The sequence below is a fragment of the Helianthus annuus genome, chromosome 4, assembly GCF_002127325.2.
Source record: "Helianthus annuus cultivar XRQ/B chromosome 4, HanXRQr2.0-SUNRISE, whole genome shotgun sequence".
Classification (NCBI taxonomy): domain Eukaryota; kingdom Viridiplantae; phylum Streptophyta; class Magnoliopsida; order Asterales; family Asteraceae; genus Helianthus; species Helianthus annuus.
The window spans coordinates 192,610,689-192,627,952 of NC_035436.2; positions in this window are offsets into that span (position 1 = coordinate 192,610,689).

Sequence of the window (17,264 nt, forward strand, 5' to 3'; positions counted from 1 at the left end):
ATAAAAAACTGAATCATTTAGGGTCAAGACCCAAGCATACACGATAAGAACCGACACAAAAATCGAGAAAAACGCGTGATTGGGTGAAAAAGGCGGCTGAGGACATGTGTCACACCCATACGCCACGTGTCAGACCTATGTTGGACACGTGGCAGGTCTAGGCCAGGCTGACCGCCCTAGCGCCTCGCGAGAGGAACCCCGGTTTCTCCCGCGACGCGCGGGAGATGCCAGTCTGGGCTATATAAGGGCAGGTTTGGGAAAGGTTCAGTTGCACCAGTTTGATCGCAAATCGATACTTCTTATTCTCTCTAATTGTTATTCTATTACCCAAACCCCTAAACCTCGAAACTCAGCTCCGTAGAAAGCATGCTAACCCTAATCACTAGTACGATACCTTGTCTGATCGATTTGAAACTAAATCAGCGAATGTTTAAGTGTTGCCTGAATAAGGCTACACTTTGTCATCTATGTTATGGTTTTAATCTCGTGATTATCGTTAAAGTTTGAATTAGGTTAATACACTAATACGTGTTGCATTGTGTGTTTAATTAGAAACCCAAGATTTAGAACAGGAAGCTATTACTAAAAAACCTAAAGCTGCAATGTGAGTCATTCTCTTTTACTCAAAGATTTTGCAAAACCTTAAATGTTTTCAAATTGTTACTTATATTACAGTGATTAAGTCTTTGTATTCTTACTGAGAAATTACTGCTAGTATGTAGGGTTTGTATACACTACTTGATAATCTTCTGTAGTTGGAAGAATGACCAACAGTGATATGTCCACAGTCACGGGAATTGCCTAGTGATAAATACCTTTGGTTAACAGTAAGAAATAAACAAATGTAAAAACTTTTAATGTTGTAATTAAAAGAAATCTGTTTTTTTATAAATTTGAATGAACTCACCAGTATTTTTCGCTGACCAGATATTTTTATAATGTGTTTGAGGTAATTTATTGTGAAGAGAAAGAAAAGCGCTATGAGGCACTTAAGCTTAAATAAGTGGCTATGTAAACCTGAATAAAACGTGTTTTGTAATCAAGGGTTTTCCCTAAGAAAATCCTTTATGTAAATATGTGTTTCATCCCACATTTTATGAAATGAAAACTGTGGTGTTTTGAAATCTCTGATATTTTTCTTAACACACGGTCCTGATGAATATTCCGCTGTGAAAATTTTCATAAACATCGGTGCCACTTGTATCTGATTACGACTCCCGCCCAGGGTAAGGTCGAGGGTTGTGACATTATGGAAATCTTGCACCTCATGTTGTGGGGCTTATGTTATGGTAAATTTCCAAAAGTTATGAGGCTCATTACCTCCAAAACTTGCTATCCTAAATGTCCCAAGTGACCTACAATGTGTTGAACAATCCAAGTCTTCAAACTTCAATGTTGAAAGACTTGTGTTTGGTTAGATGTGAACAATGGGAGCCTTGTCTTTCCAAACTATGATTCCACCTACTTCACTTGTTTAGTTTATTAGTTAGATATCTATCTAAGTGGTTTCCAAGAAATCAAAGTGAGCCAACCCCACCTCGTCTCCAACATTTGCCACGTCGGGTATGCACACGCCCGGGTTGTTCTCATTTGGCCACTTAGCAATACTAGTTACTAGTACATTTTTTTATCTTATTCATGACCAACCAAAATCATCAACTAAGTTGATAAGTTTGTGCTTTGGTGAATGGATGAATATCATCTTAGCTCCTTGCTTGAATACATGATAATATTTGACCAAATGGTTAAAAGATATAATATATATCTATAAAATGATCCTAAAAACCGAACCCTAAACACTAACCAATTCATGGATTGATGTTAAGAGTTATGGTTAAATTATCTTAGATTAAAATTTCTCATGTTTGGACTTCTAATAGGTGAACTTGTGCCTATGAAAAACAGATAATCATGGTGTCTAATTTGGGTGTTTTGTCAATATAACTTTTATGTACTTTTATACTAAGATTAAACATCTTGCATACCCATTTCTAATCTAAAAATCCGCCGAACTCATACACCTCGTCTACCCTTGTAAAATAACTCGGTGGTTCCCAAAGTTGAAAAAGTCGTTAGGCGCTCCTTAGTCGGATTTGAGAGTACTCAGGAAGTACTCGACCTTGGCGGAGATTACTCAGGGAGTAATTAGCCTAGGCAAACAATACTCAGGCCTCGGCAGTCTACCTTGTAGCGAGTACTCGGGGAGTACACGGAGCCTATGAAGGACTTTTACAACCATGCCCAAAACTTTCACCACATCAATCACCTACGTGGAAACTTCTACGCAAACCGTGAGTACACTCGAATCTCCTCTTACGCGTTAATCACTTTTGGGGTGTAACATGTATGACATAATTAAACTCACTTATGCACACAATTAAACTTATGAAATCACTCAATCCACCAAACATGCTATTTGTTATGCTTAGGTTTTTCATGCTAGCTATTCAATCATTCATACATGCAAACTACTTGTCATTAACTTCACTAGCCAACCTTAACATATATTGCGTTATAGGAGTAGCACACCGCTCGTTTATGGTTTATGTTAAGTATTCAATCGTAAACAATCTTGTTCACTTGTTGACAAGATTACGCTCATGGAATCTTTGGTTTGACATTTAGGTTGTGCATGCTATTATGTTATTTAACTTAGTATACGAATTGCCATGTTGGATTTGAGAACCTTTTATTATACGCTATGTAGTACCAAACTTGTATGCTCACCAAACTTTGTGTTGACATATACTTTAATACATGTTGCAGTAAATGCTTGATGACATTCAAAGAAATCTACTTAGGGTGGATTAGAAATGCACCTAAATTCTATGTTTTGTATTTCCTTGTTGTTTGATTATGTTATGGACAAGATGGTGTAATTTCCTTCCAAAATTTGTACTTTGAATTAGAAATGAAATAATTATTATTTTTAAATTATTGTCACAATTAGTATGTTATGAAGTCTCGAGCAATCTCGTTTTCGTTTCACTCTGATGTTTCCGCCAATGGTTGAGGTGTGACAATAATTGAGGAGTTGAAAAGGAAGAACTTTGTACCTGAGGGTAAAAAGCATCCAATGATCGGCAATTGCCACAAGTTTACATGTTTCCGTCATTCTGAAGCGACAAATGCTAAACAATTGTTTTATTAAGCTCTCCACACATTTGGATAGAGGTGGCCAACCCTACACTCATATCCGCCTTTGTCAAGAGTTAACCTGGCAAAAAACTAGATTACTCATTTTCAGTTTAGACCGAAGCTCCTAAATCTAGTGTGGTTGTATCTTCAATGGATTTCTTGTCCTTGTCTATGGTTTCCACCATAAAAAGAAATTAAAACCATTACTAACGAAAGGAGCCCAATAAAGTTATATTCTTCTGATTGAGTGAAACTTATAACATGAAAAACTAGGTTAGAAATTAAAAAAAATGTACAACACTCAAAAGATTAGATAGTGTAAATCAATTTCTAAAATCTCATAGGTAGGCAGTTATCAATTTCTACACTAAGTTCAATTTCTACTCAAAACAAGAATCGTATACAGAAATGTATTGAGAAGATGAGCTGACCATGACCAATTACATCTCTATCTCATTTTCTCTGTGCAAACGATGTGATTTTCATGGGGGAGTGATCAGTAGAAAATGCTCGCAGTCTGAACCGAATTTTGCAGTGTTTCCACCTTACATCGTGGTTAAAAGTCAATCTTGCAAAGAGTCACTTTTATGGGGTAGGGGTAAATGAAGATTAAATGCAAAAATTGGCGTCTATTTTAAGGCGCATGGCCAGTTCGTTTCCATTCAAATACTTGGGTCTCCAAGTAGGGGCTAAATGAACTTGGTGAAAAATTGTAAGCCGTAAGGCTTTTGACTCGGAAGTCAAGTACACTATCGTTTGGGGGCCGCATTACGCTTGTGAGATCGGTCCTTAACTCGCTCTCTACATATTATTTTTCGCTACACAAAACCCCTTACAAGTTATAAAGACATTGGAACGCTTTCGGTTTGGAAGTCAAAGTACACTATAGTTGACATGCATTGTTTATGCGGTATTTGATTGTAACATAACAAGATAAAAATATGTAATGATTAGTTAAATATTTAAAGCTCTTTTTGTGAAAAAAAAGATTAAGATATATATAAAACAATATATAATACCTGACCGATTGGAAACCTTTTGAACATAAATTTCTTATATTTTAAAAGGAAATGAAATGTATTCAAAATATGTATTCTTTTGTATTAGCCTGTGTTTTTATGTCTCAGTTTTTTTTAATTGAATGTCTCAGTTATTTAGATTTTGTGAGCCTTTTGAATGGCATAGTGGTGTATGAGATGGTTTGTGGTAGGCGTGTGACTTTTTAATCGTAGCCCCCACCCGAAACCCGTTTAAACAAGGCATGACTTACTCAAACCCGACCCGAGTAAACATAAACCCGATAGCATTTCATTGGGTCGGTTAATGGGTCAAAAACATCCTCACCGGATGAACCCGATTAACCCGAAAACCACATAATATTAAACTCCTATTTTTTCTGGTCCCGCTTGTCATTTGCAACGAAATTGAAAGTTAGAAGTGTAATTAGTCAAATTGTGGGAATGAATTATTAAGGGGTAGTGGTGCAGCTTGTTGCCCGTTTACCATCTATCTCAACGTAAGTAAATCATCAATGAAATGCAATTTGCCAAAATATAAATTGGTGTAAAAAAACATTAGGATTATAAGCGGTGAAAATTTTATAGAAAGACGATAGACAAAAAGATGAGAAAAGTTACAAATGACAAAAATAAGAAGCGGAGCAACCCAAGTCCAAGGACCAAAATAACTTGGGAGACTTAGACCTATTGTTAATCCAATTAAATGAAACCAGTAATAACAACATAATTGTTAAAAAAATATAAAAAAGAGCTTCATACCATACCATAAACTCAGGTCATGAAAATTCGCGTACCATGTTCGAGCTCCAAAAAACGTACTCTTAGGCCTTAACGAAATTAGGTATTGGGCTCACTAAAGGTCTAAACCTATTGTCAATGAGCTAATAACTAATCTAAACCATAAAAATAGTTTTGTAAGTAAGCCTATGTTGGTGTTTGTATGAGTATACCTTATTAATTTTTTGTTATAGATATACATATTGGTTTTTTTAAATAATGTGCCCTTCGAATTATCGGGCCATGACCGGTAATCCTCCCCACCCAACCCAGGGCCACCCCTGCATAAACTCATGAAAACCACTATATAATATATCAAGAAATTAAAGTAATTGAAATTAAATCCAACCCCATTTAAATTCATACCCAAACCAAACAAAAAAAATACCATACCTTTACCCTAGTATTCTAAAACAAAATGGCGGATGAAATCCCGTTGTTTTTCCCACCCGATAGTAGTGACGATTCGGGATCCTCCAGTCGAGCCCGCTCTAGACGATAGGGTGTTGGACGAGCTTATGGATGAAGACATACATTGGAGACTAAAACACGATCTCGTGGATCATCTCGCAAGTCAAGATTTACCCCACCTATTGGTCGATTCCGACGAAGACTAGTTTAATTTATTTCAATTTAATGTAATTTTAATTTTTTTAATTTACTGTAATTTTAGTTGTTTTTAATTTAATGTAATGTTATTTTTAATTTATTCTACATTTATTATGTTAAAATACATGTTTAAATATTAAATATACTAGTTTAAAAAATAAAAAAAATAGTTTATCTAATCCAATATAGGTAAGCCACCACCAATGTTTTTGAACAATAGGTAAACTAATTAGGTGAATTGACGTGATACTGTTTGATTGGTTGTATGGGGAGTTTACCTATTTCAAATAGTAACCACTCCCCTCACCCTAAGATCTTAAATGTTAATAGATATATAACAAGAAAAAATAACTAAAAGCATATTATAATAATATATTATATATCTATACAAAAAGTAACTTGGGTCAGCAGCACTGACTTATTGAACCATCGTGTCTCCTCAAAGCACTGTTTGGGTAATTACCGTTATGCTCACATAACACCAATTAAATTATCAACCGTCACAAATAGCACCAGTTGCAACTGTTAAAGAACCACCGCGGCAACCACCCTAACACCGTCTACGGTTAATGGCGATGGCGGTTACTCCAGTTAACACAGCGATTCAAAGCCCCTTTTTGTTGGGTGGTTATTGGAAACACATAAACGGTTATCACATGGATTCAAAGCCCCGTTTCACTGCGTATAAATACCTTAAATCTCCATAACAGTGTTACAAATTCGATCTTGACGACCGGAGTCTCAAAGTTGTTGGGACGGCTTTTAGAACATAAGGATCAAACTTGATTTTGTGATGATGGTGATCCACCGGAAAATCTGATCTTGCTGACCGGAGTAATTCTGGCCGGTGAAGATAGGTCGAAACGTGGCATAGACTCGGTGGCGAGTTCGGTTCTTACCCATCATTGCGGTGACCGAAGGGGTTTTATCATATCACAAAGCCGGAGAAGCAATGGTGGTGGTGGGACGATCGGAAGTTGGTGAGAAAATAGAGATAGTGTAGAGAGAGAGAAAGCAATTGTCACTTTGTTGGATTATCGAAAAAGCAATTGTCAAGTTGTTCTGTATTGTCGAGTTGTTCTGTTGATGCTTTTAGTTATTTCTAATATTACATATGACCCCTTTTACTTTCATGTTTTACAAAATTATGTTATCTTCTTTACTCAAACCTCTAATATATAAAGCCAAATATATTTATACTAACTGTTTTCCATAAGTTTTTTTTTGTTAATTTTCCCAAAAAGTTTCAACCCAGTTTGATTTTTAAAGAGTTGGTGGAGTCTAAAATCTTAACAGAGAAGGAAACAAATTTGGAATGTTTACAAAATGAATTAAGGTAGTGTTTGGTATACCGGAATGAGAGGTGGAATGGAATGAGTGATTACGAGGGAATGAAGAAAAGAGTGTTTGGTTGGTCAATGGAATGGAATCACCCATGTCACACCCCAACCGATGGCGGAATCATCGGGGCGCGGCACTGAGCGAAACAGATTGTTTAAAGAAATTCCATAACAACTATTATTACCGAATAGTTTAAATATCACGTCCCATACCGTGACCCATAAGATAAATTTAGTTATTACAGACCTAGATGTTCTCCAAACAAATACATGTTCCGACAACTTAGATTTAAACACATAAATATAAATTGTCTAGGTTTCTAGACTCTTTCCTAGCCTCGATTTCACAGCAGAGTAAGCAAGTAAGCATCCTAAATACCTGTCACATACGTTAAAATAAAGTCAATACATATAATGTAAAGGTGAGCATACATGTTTGATAATAGCATATAGAGTTCGAATGGTTTACGCATAACCAGCACGTACACAGAGTGAAACGATGCACGTAATTATCGACATGGACCTATCAATACCAACGACTGCGGTTTGACTGTCCGAGACAGTTCGCAATACATGATCACCACCGTAAATCATGCAAGTAATTGTCCTTAACAACCCCCATGTGAACGGGTGCTGAGTCCAAACTATAGTACTACGTTGCTAAGGCAGGTAGACAGCATTCCACGTGTAAACATAACAACAGGCATACATTTAATCACGTAATGCAATCGGTTAGCGTTCAAATAGTTTGAATAGTGTGTTCGTTTGTGATTTTGATAAGTAACTTATGTAACACCCAAAAGTGCTAAAGCAAAAAGGGTTCGAGTATACTCACAGTGATTGATTATGGATTGAAGGGAGCGCTGAGAGTAGGGTTAGCCTGAATAGTTCGATAGCACAGCAATGAGTAACGTGGAAAACAAGACAAGTGTGAATGGATCGAAGAGGCTGGTCGATCGAACGGCAGGTTCGATTGAACGGCCTGTTCGATCGGCTGGTATATCCGATTGGACAGTCCTGTTCGATCGGCCGGTAGGCTCGATCGGCTAGACCATTCGAGTAGATTGCTTCTTCCTCTGGTGTGTTTGTGTTTGAGGATTTGAACTTTTGAAGTTTTCGTTGTAGTATATGAGAACACAAAAATGTCCTTACCTTTCAGGTCGATCGATCGAACGGTCCGTTCGATCGGCCGGCTTAATCGATCGGCTGGGAACTTTTGAAGTGGTTCTCAACAGAATGTTGCTCGATCGAACAGTCTGTTCGATCGGCTGGCATTCCCTACTACGAACGAGTTGTGAAAACGATTAAGTGTTAAAGCATAGTATCTCATGATCCGAAGAGTAATGTTTACCAATCGAGTAGCGTATTCGATCGAACATCACTTCGTCAATAGTATACTTTATAAAAATTGAAAAGTGTGGAACCATGTGCTAGCCGATCGGCTGGCCCGGTCGATCGGCTGGCATGTCCGATCGGCTGGGCTGTTTGAACAGCCTAGCCGTTCGGCCAGCATCTCTGACCTGGTTGGCCTTCCGTCTAACACTTGGCTGTTTGACCACTTGTTGTCATTTCGAGGTAGTTTGATAACGAGTTGAACTATGACATCCTTCGTTCCTACTCGTTTCTTCGACTCGGACAGGAATCACCCAAGTCCGGCCGGTGAACGGTTCGGAACGTCGGTTTAGAGTTTTAACCCGAAATCGTTGAACCTTGTTAATAGAACCCGAATCTTGAACCTCTTAACTGTTAGAATGATCAGTTAGCCGGTTCAAGCTCCGTTTCTACCGGTTTTAAGGCTTCGAGTGTAAAAGGTTGAAGAAAGTTGGAAATTATTCATGAAAATGTTAAGATTTGTAAGAATCTTAGTTTGTTTATGTGGAAATCGATCGGATCTAAGCTATTCATGGTTGATTGAGGCCAAAGTTTGGTGTTCTTCAAGAACACCATGATGACATCACTCAAGAACACTTAGATCTTGGTGATTTCATGGTTAGAAATCAAGTTCTGAAAGATAGAAAGGTGTAGAATCATGCAATGATCAAAATCGTACAAGAATTAGAGTAGAAACTTACCGGAGTTGAGAGAAATCTGAGAAAAGGTGAAGAAGAAGGCTGGTTCAGTCAGAGCTTTCCAAAAATGGAAAGTGTGACAATGACAGCCCTATTTATAGGCTCCAAAAGAGGAAAGTGGCAGCCGATCGGCCAGGAGCTCCGATCGAATGGGCTGCTCGATCGGCTAGGAAGATGCTAGCCGATCGGCTGGCCTGTTCGATCAGGATGCTTCCTGTTTGATCCGCGACACACTTTGAGTATTTTGCGACGATTTTTTGATGTTTCGATTTTGATGGACGATGATACGAATACGATAGAGTTCCTAGTCAAATTACTTTCAGTCCCAATCACTATATCTACATACAAGCATCTACATTTCACGTTTCGATGTCGGTTTCGATTGAGTTCGATTGCTTTTCGAGTTTCGATTCGATTTTCGATTGATTCACTTGAATACTACAAAACATAAAGTAAACATGCACAAGTAACACATAAGGCACACACACACACACGTAAGTATTACCACACCAGTTTCGCATAGCTCGAGTCTCGAGTTCGATTGATTGATCGATTAGCTTGATTATTGTTTGATTAACTTTATCGCATTGTTACTTCCTACTATTCACAGTCGTAAACCGGTCGCATTGATTAAACATTCGATCATTTCATTTATACAACACTTACTCCACATAGTACAAAAGTAAAAAGAACATTAGCAGTCAAAGAAGTCAAAGTTGACTTGGACTTTGACTTTGACTTTGACATTCGAAAACACGGGGTGTTACAGCCTCCCCTTGTTTAGGGAATTTCGTCCCGAAATTAGGTCGAAGGCTACACAACACCGTTATTTACCAATTTGATGCTTCAGATCTATTTATTTGAACAACTGCGGGTACTTGGCCTTCATGTCGCTTTCGAGTTCCCAAGTGAACTCCGCGCCTCGTTTGCCTTCCCATCGGACTTTCACGATCGGGATGCGAGAGCGCCTGAGTTGCTTGGTTTGGCGATCCATGATTTCGACAGGCTTTTCCACGAAGTGTAACGTTTCGTTGACCTGAAGATCGTCGAGTGGTACGATTAGATCATGATCAGTAAGGCATTTTCGGAGGTTAGAGACGTGGAAAGTCGGGTGGACGTTACTGAGTTCCTCCGGTAACTCGAGTTTGTAGGCGACTTTTCTGATCCTCTCCAGGATCCTAAAAGGTCCAACATATCGAGGCGCTAGTTTCCCTTTCTTACCGAATCGGACTACACCCTTCCAAGGTGATACCTTTAGGAGCACGTAGTCACCAACTTCAAATTCAAGGGTCTTGCGTCTTTTATCGGCGTAACTTTTCTGTCTGTTCCGAGCTTTCACCAGGTTGTCTCGAATCTGGTGGATTTTGTCAGTCGTTTCTTGTAGAATCTCGGGACCGGTTAGTTGCGAGTGACCGATCTCGTGCCACACAATAGGCGATAGACATCTTCTACCATACAAAGCCTCGAAAGGTGCCATTTGGATGCTGGCATGATAGCTGTTATTATACGAGAATTCCACCAATGGCAGGTGTTTGTTACAACTACCACCAAAATCTATGACACACGCTCAGAGCATGTCTTCAAGAGTACGGATCGTTCTTTCGGTTTGTCCGTCGGTTTGAGGATGGAATGCAGTACTTAGATTAAGCGACGTACCAAGGGCCGCTTGAAACGTTTCCCACAATCGCGAAGTAAACCGAGCGTCACGATCTGAAATGATGTCACGAGGCGTACCATGATTACGAATGATTTCGTCGGTGTAGATTTGGGCTAGTCGTTCCACCTTGTAGTCTTCCCGTATCGGCAAAAAGTGGGCTGATTTCGTTAGACGATCGACTATGACCTAAATACTGTCGTGACCTGATGGCGTGGGCGGGAGTTTTGTTATGAAATCCATAGTTATACTCTCCCACTTCCATATAGGTATCGGCGGTTGTTCGAGTAAGCCAGAAGGTCTTTGATGTTCAGCCTTGACTCTTGCGCAAGTTAAGCAACTTCCAACGTAGAGGGCGATATCCCTTTCATGCCCGGCCACCAGTACTTATAACGCAGGTCCTGGTACATCTTGTCAGCACCGGGATGAATGGAGTATCGAGATTTGTGGGCTTCATTCATGATAATCTTTCGCAAATCGGTCCGCTTGGGGATCCAAATTCGGTCCAGATAATAGAATATCCCATCGGATTTGCTTACTAACTGAGCTCCATCATGATAGATCCTCTCTTTTTTCAATGTACGCTCGTTAAAGCAAGCATGTTGAGCTTCGCGGATGAGGGTTTCGAGATTGTGTTGGGCTTGGATGTTTCGGGTACTGAGCATGTAACTCTTTCTGCTGAGCGCGTCGGCAACCACATTCGCCTTGCCTGGGTGATAACGAATCTCACAGTCGTAATCGTTGAGAAGTTCTACCCATCGGCGTTGACGCATATTAAGCTCTCTCTGATTAAAGATGTGTTGTAAACTCCTATGATCGGTGTAGATTGTACACCTAGTTCCATACAGGTAGTGTCGCCAAATCTTCAATGCAAAGACAACCGCGCCTAGCTCGAGGTCATGGGTTGTATAGTTCTTCTCGTGGATCTTGAGCTGTCGAGATGCGTAGGCTATAACCTTGTCTCGCTGCATGAGGACACAGCCGAGACCGAGGTTAGAAGCATCACAGTAGACAACGAAGTTGCCACTTCCGTCGGGCAGCGTAAGAATCGGTGCGTTGCACAGCATATGTTTGAGGGTTTGGAAGGCAGTCTCTTGTGCGTTTCCCCACACAAAAGGCTTGTCCTTATGAGTAAGAGCGGTAAGTGGCACAGCGATCTTGGAGAATCCTTCAATGAATCGTCGATAATAGCCCGCTAGTCAGAGAAAAGAACGAATGACGGGTTCTTAGGCGTAATCCAGCTTTTGACAGATTCAATCTTCGCAGGATCGACATGGATACCCTGACTATTCACGATGTGACCCAGAAACTGAACCTCCTCCAACCAGAATTCGCACTTGGAGAACTTGGCATAGAGTTGGTTCCCCTGAAGTAGCTCGAGAACCAAACGTAGATGTTGCGCGTGTTCGGCTTTCGTTTTGGAATAAATCAAGACATCGTCGATGAACACGATGACGAAACGGTCAAGGTAAGGCTTACACACGCGATTCATCAGGTCCATAAAAACCGCGGGTGCATTGGTTAGACCAAAGGGCATAACAACAAATACGTAATGGCCATAACGGGTTCGAAAAGCGGTTTTGGGGATGTCTTCCTCTTGAATCCGCAATTGATGGTAGCCTGAGCGTAAGTCGATCTTCGAGAAACACGATGCACCTTGTAGCTGATCAAACAAATCGTCGATTCGGGGCAAGAGGTATCGGTTCTTGATGGTTAGCTTATTCAATTCCCCATAGTCGATGCACATCCGGAACGACCCGTCCTTCTTTTTGACGAAAAGGATTGGCGCGCCCCAAGGAGAGGTGCTTAGGCGAATAAAGCCTTTTTCGAGTAATTCCTGGAGTTGGTTCGAGAGTTCCCTCATTTCGGATGGAGCGAGTCGATAAGGGGCTTTGGCAACGGGGTTAGCTCCAGGAATGAGGTCGATGCGGAAGTCGATATCACGACTTGGTGGTAGTCCGGGAAGATCGTCAGGGAACACCTGAGGAAATTCACGAACCACTGGAACGTCTTTGACTTCAACTTTCTTTTTCTTTCCCTTCTCCGCTACTACAATGTTGGCCAAGAAAGCTTGGTATTCCTTACGGAGATACTTGCTGGCTTGAATACAAGACATGAGCTTGAGACCTTTCGACGCTGTCTCACCGTACACACACAATAAATCACCATTCGCGAGCGAGAATCGAATCATCTTTTCGAAGCATACAACCTCAGCATGGTTTTCGCGAAGAAAATCCATGCCTATTATGACATCAAAGCTTCCGAGTTGCATTGGAATAAGGTCAATTGGAAAGATGTGATTGTTGAGTTCGAGAGTACAATCACGGAGTACTGTATTAACGGCAATAGTTCTTCCCGTAGCGACTTCGACTTCGAATGGCGAGGATAGATAAGAGCGCTTACGACTAAGGAGCTTCTCAAATTCAAATGACACAAAGCAGTTATCGGCTCCGGTGTCAAACAAACATGATGCATAAATACCATTCACAAGGAACGTACCATTAACCACGTTGTTATCTGCCTGGGCCTGACGGGCATTGATGTTGAAGGTTCGGGCATGGGCTGCTTGCTGCTGTAGTGGTTGTTGCTGCTGGGGCTCTTGCTTAACCACCCTGTTCGGGCACCTGTTTGCAAAGTGGTTAGGGTCACCACATGCAAAGCAGACTCGGGCATTGGTGGCTGGTGCTTGAGCTGCTTGTTGGCCTTGAGGGTCAGGGAGTAGAGCTTGGTTGACAGTAGCTTGAACTGGGGCTTGACGGGGACCATAGCGGCAGTTCGCAGTGAAATGACTGTAAAGGTTGCAGTGGGCGCAGAAACGACAGGCTAGACCCACTGGATGATGGTACGAGCATGTCGGGCAGAGTGGGTGAGGGCCTGTGTATGCATGCTTTGCTGGCGGTGCATTGATCACTGGAGCTGAGCGAGGGTGTTGTTGCTGCTGAGCTGGTACAACTTGTAGAGGAGTGGCGGTTGTCGCGGCAGCACAGCTCTTGTTGCTGGAGCTGTTGTTGTTGTGCTTCTTCTTTCTTCTTGATGACTTGGAGGATTGAGCAGATGAGTCGGTGGGTGTTGCGGTGGCTTGATGTAGGGACTTGGTTTGCTTATCCCAGAAACCAGACTTTACTCGCTTGTCATTGATCTCAACGGTGAGTAAGTAGGTTTCTTCGATCGTTGCTGGCTTGGCGGCGTGAACAAAGTCGGCTACACAGTCGGGCAGGGCTCGAATGTACTTCTTGATGGCTTGATCTGAGGTCTTGACTTGATCGGGACATATGATACTAAGCTGCTTGAAGCGAGCAGTGAGTGCAGCGTTGTCTCCATCCTTCTGCTTGATTCCCCATAACTCGTCCTCCAGCTTTTGGCGCTCATGAGGAGGGCATAATTCGTCGATCATAATTGCCTTCAACTCCTCCCATGTAAGCTCGTAAGCTGCATCATTTCCGCGCTTGTTTCGTTCGGCCGTCCACCAGTCTAGAGCACGGGACTGGAAGATGCCTGTAGCATTGAGAGTGCGGAGATGTTTAGGACATCCGCTCTGGCGCAGAGTGACTTCGACTGAGTCGAACCAGTGAAACATGGATGTAGGACCATCTTCGCCAGTGAACTCTTTTGGTCCGCATGCTTTGAACTGCTTGAAGCTGAAAGCAGCCTTGCTTGAATCCTTAGGGTTTTCAGCTCGGGATTCTTCCAACGTTTTGCTGGCATTTTCATACACCTCACTCACGGCTTTCTCCACATGCTTGGAGATGATAGCAGCGAGGCGTCGGTCTCTCTTTTCTTGACGAGTAAGTGGGGTTCGGTGTCCGGACGACGACATGGTCTGCATTAGACATCGTCACGAGACTCAACACAACGAAATCGAATCTCACCTCACACGTCTACTATTATCTAAAGCTTAGAATCACGTCGAAGCACATATCACGTAATCTCATAGACACAAACGCACAGAATCCACATAACCACAGAAGCACATAAGCAAGTAGCACAGAGGCACATAAGTACAAACACAAAAACACGTAACCATTTAATCACAGAAGCAGTCAGAAAACAGAAACCTATCCTTCAAAGCTCGCGTGTCGTTCATATAGTACATCGAATAGCATCGTATAGTATAGCCTAACTTGGTCATACAACATAACATAGCATAATATCGTCTAGATTGCAGCAACTGGGGATCGATTAGGGGTAGAATAACATTACGAGTCGTGCGTGTCGATTGAAATGATAGCAAAATCGGATAACATCCCAAAACATAAACACAAAAACAGAGAAAGCACACATCAACACACAAAATCAACGAGTCATCATCGTCCGTCGAAATCGAAACGTCGAAAATCGTCGCAAGATACTCAAAGTGTGTCGCGGATTGAACAGGAAGCATCCTGATCGAACAGGCCAGCCGATCGGCTAGCATCTTCCTAGCCGATCGAGCAGCCCATTCGATCGGAGCTCCTGGCCGATCGGCTGCCACTTTCCTCTTTTGGAGCCTATAAATAGGGCTATCATTGTCGCACTTTCCATTTTTGGAAAGCTCTGACCGAACCAGCCTTCTTCTTCACCTTTTCTCAGATTTCTCTCAACTCCGGTAAGTTTCTACTCTAATTCTTGTACGATTTTGATCATTGCATGATTCTACACCTTTCTATCTTTCAAAACTTGATTTCTAACCGTGAAATCACCAAGATCTAAGTGTTCTTGAGTGATGTCATCATGGTGTTCTTGAAGAACACCAAACTTTGGCCTCAATCAACCATGAATAGCTTAGATTCGACCGATTTCCACATAAACAAACTAAGATTCTTACAAATCTTAACATTTTCATGAATAATTTCCAACTTTCTTCAACCTTTTACACTCGAAGCCTTAAAACCGGTAGAAACGGAGCTTGAACCGGCTAACTGATCATTCTAACAGTTAAGAGGTTCAAGATTCGGGTTCTATTAACAAGGTTCAACAATTTCGGGTTAAAACTCTAAACCGACGTTCCGAACCGTTCACCGGCCGGACTTGGGTGATTCCTGTCCGAGTCGAAGAAACAACGAAGGATGTCATAGTTCAACTCGTTATCAAACTACCTCGAAATGACAACAAGTGGTCAAACAGCCAAGTGTTAGACGAAAGGCCGACCAGGTCAGAGATGCTGGCCGAACGGCTAGGCTGTTCAAACAGCCCAGCCGATCGGACATGCCAGCCGATCGACCGGGCCAGCCGATCGGCTAGCACATGGTTCCACACTTTTCAATTTTTATAAAGTATACTATTGACGAAGTGATGTTCGATCGAATACGCTACTCGATTGGTAAACATTACTCTTCGGATCATGAGATACTATGCTTTAACACTTAATCGTTTTCACAACTCGTTCGTAGTAGGGAATGCCAGCCGATCGAACAGACTGTTCGATCGAGCAACATTCTGTTGAGAACCACTTCAAAAGTTCCCAGCCGATCGATTAAGCCGGCCGATCGAACGGACCGTTCGATCGATCGACCTGAAAGGTAAGGACATTTTTGTGTTCTCATATACTACAACGAAAACTTCAAAAGTTCAAATCCTCAAACACAAACACACCAGAGGAAGAAGCAATCCACTCGAATGGTCTAGCCGATCGAGCCTACCGGCCGATCGAACAGGACTGTCCAATCGGATATACCAGCCGATCGAACAGGCCGTTCAATCGAACCTGCCTTTCGATCGACCAGCCTATTCGATCCATTCACACTTGTCTTGTTTTCCACGTTACTCATTGCTGTGCTATCGAACTATTCAGGCTAACCCTACTCTCAGCGCTCCCTTCAATCCATAATCAATCACTGTGAGTATACTCGAACCCTTTTTGCTTTAGCACTTTTGGGTGTTACATACGTTACTTATCAAAATCACAAACGAACACACTATTCAAACTATTTGAACGCTAACCGATTGCATTACGTGATTAAATGTATGCCTGTTGTTATGTTTACACGTGGAATGCTGTCTACCTGCCTTAGCAACGTAGTACTATAGTTTGGACTCAGCACCCGTTCACACGGGGGTTGTAAAGGACAATTACTTGCATGATTTACGGTGGTGATCATGTATTGTGAACTGTCTCGGACAGTCAAACCGCAGTCGTTGGTATTGATAGGTCCATGTCGATAATTACGTGCATCGCTTCACTCTGTGTACGTGCTGGTTATGCGTAAACCATTCGAACTCTATATGCTATTATCAAACTTGTATGCTCACCTTTACATTATATGTACTGACTTTATTTTAACATATGTGACAGGTGTTTAGGATGCTTACTTGCTTACTCTGCTGTGAAATCGAGGCTAGGAAAGAGTCTAGAAACCAAGACAATTTATATTTATGTGTTTAAATCTGAGTTGTCGGAACATGTATTTGTTTGGAGAACATCTAGGTCTGTAATAACTAAATTTATCTTATGGGTCACGGTATGGGACGTGATATTTAAACTATTCGGTAATAATAGTTGTTATGGAATTTCTTTGAACAATCTGTTTCGCTCAGTGCCGCGCCCCGATGATTCCGCCAACGGTTGGGGTGTGACAACCCATTCCAAAAGGCATTCCATTCTCTCAAAATCATTCCTTCCATCCCTCATGTTTTTTCCATTCCATGATCTCTTGCACCATTCCTCAACAACACCATAACC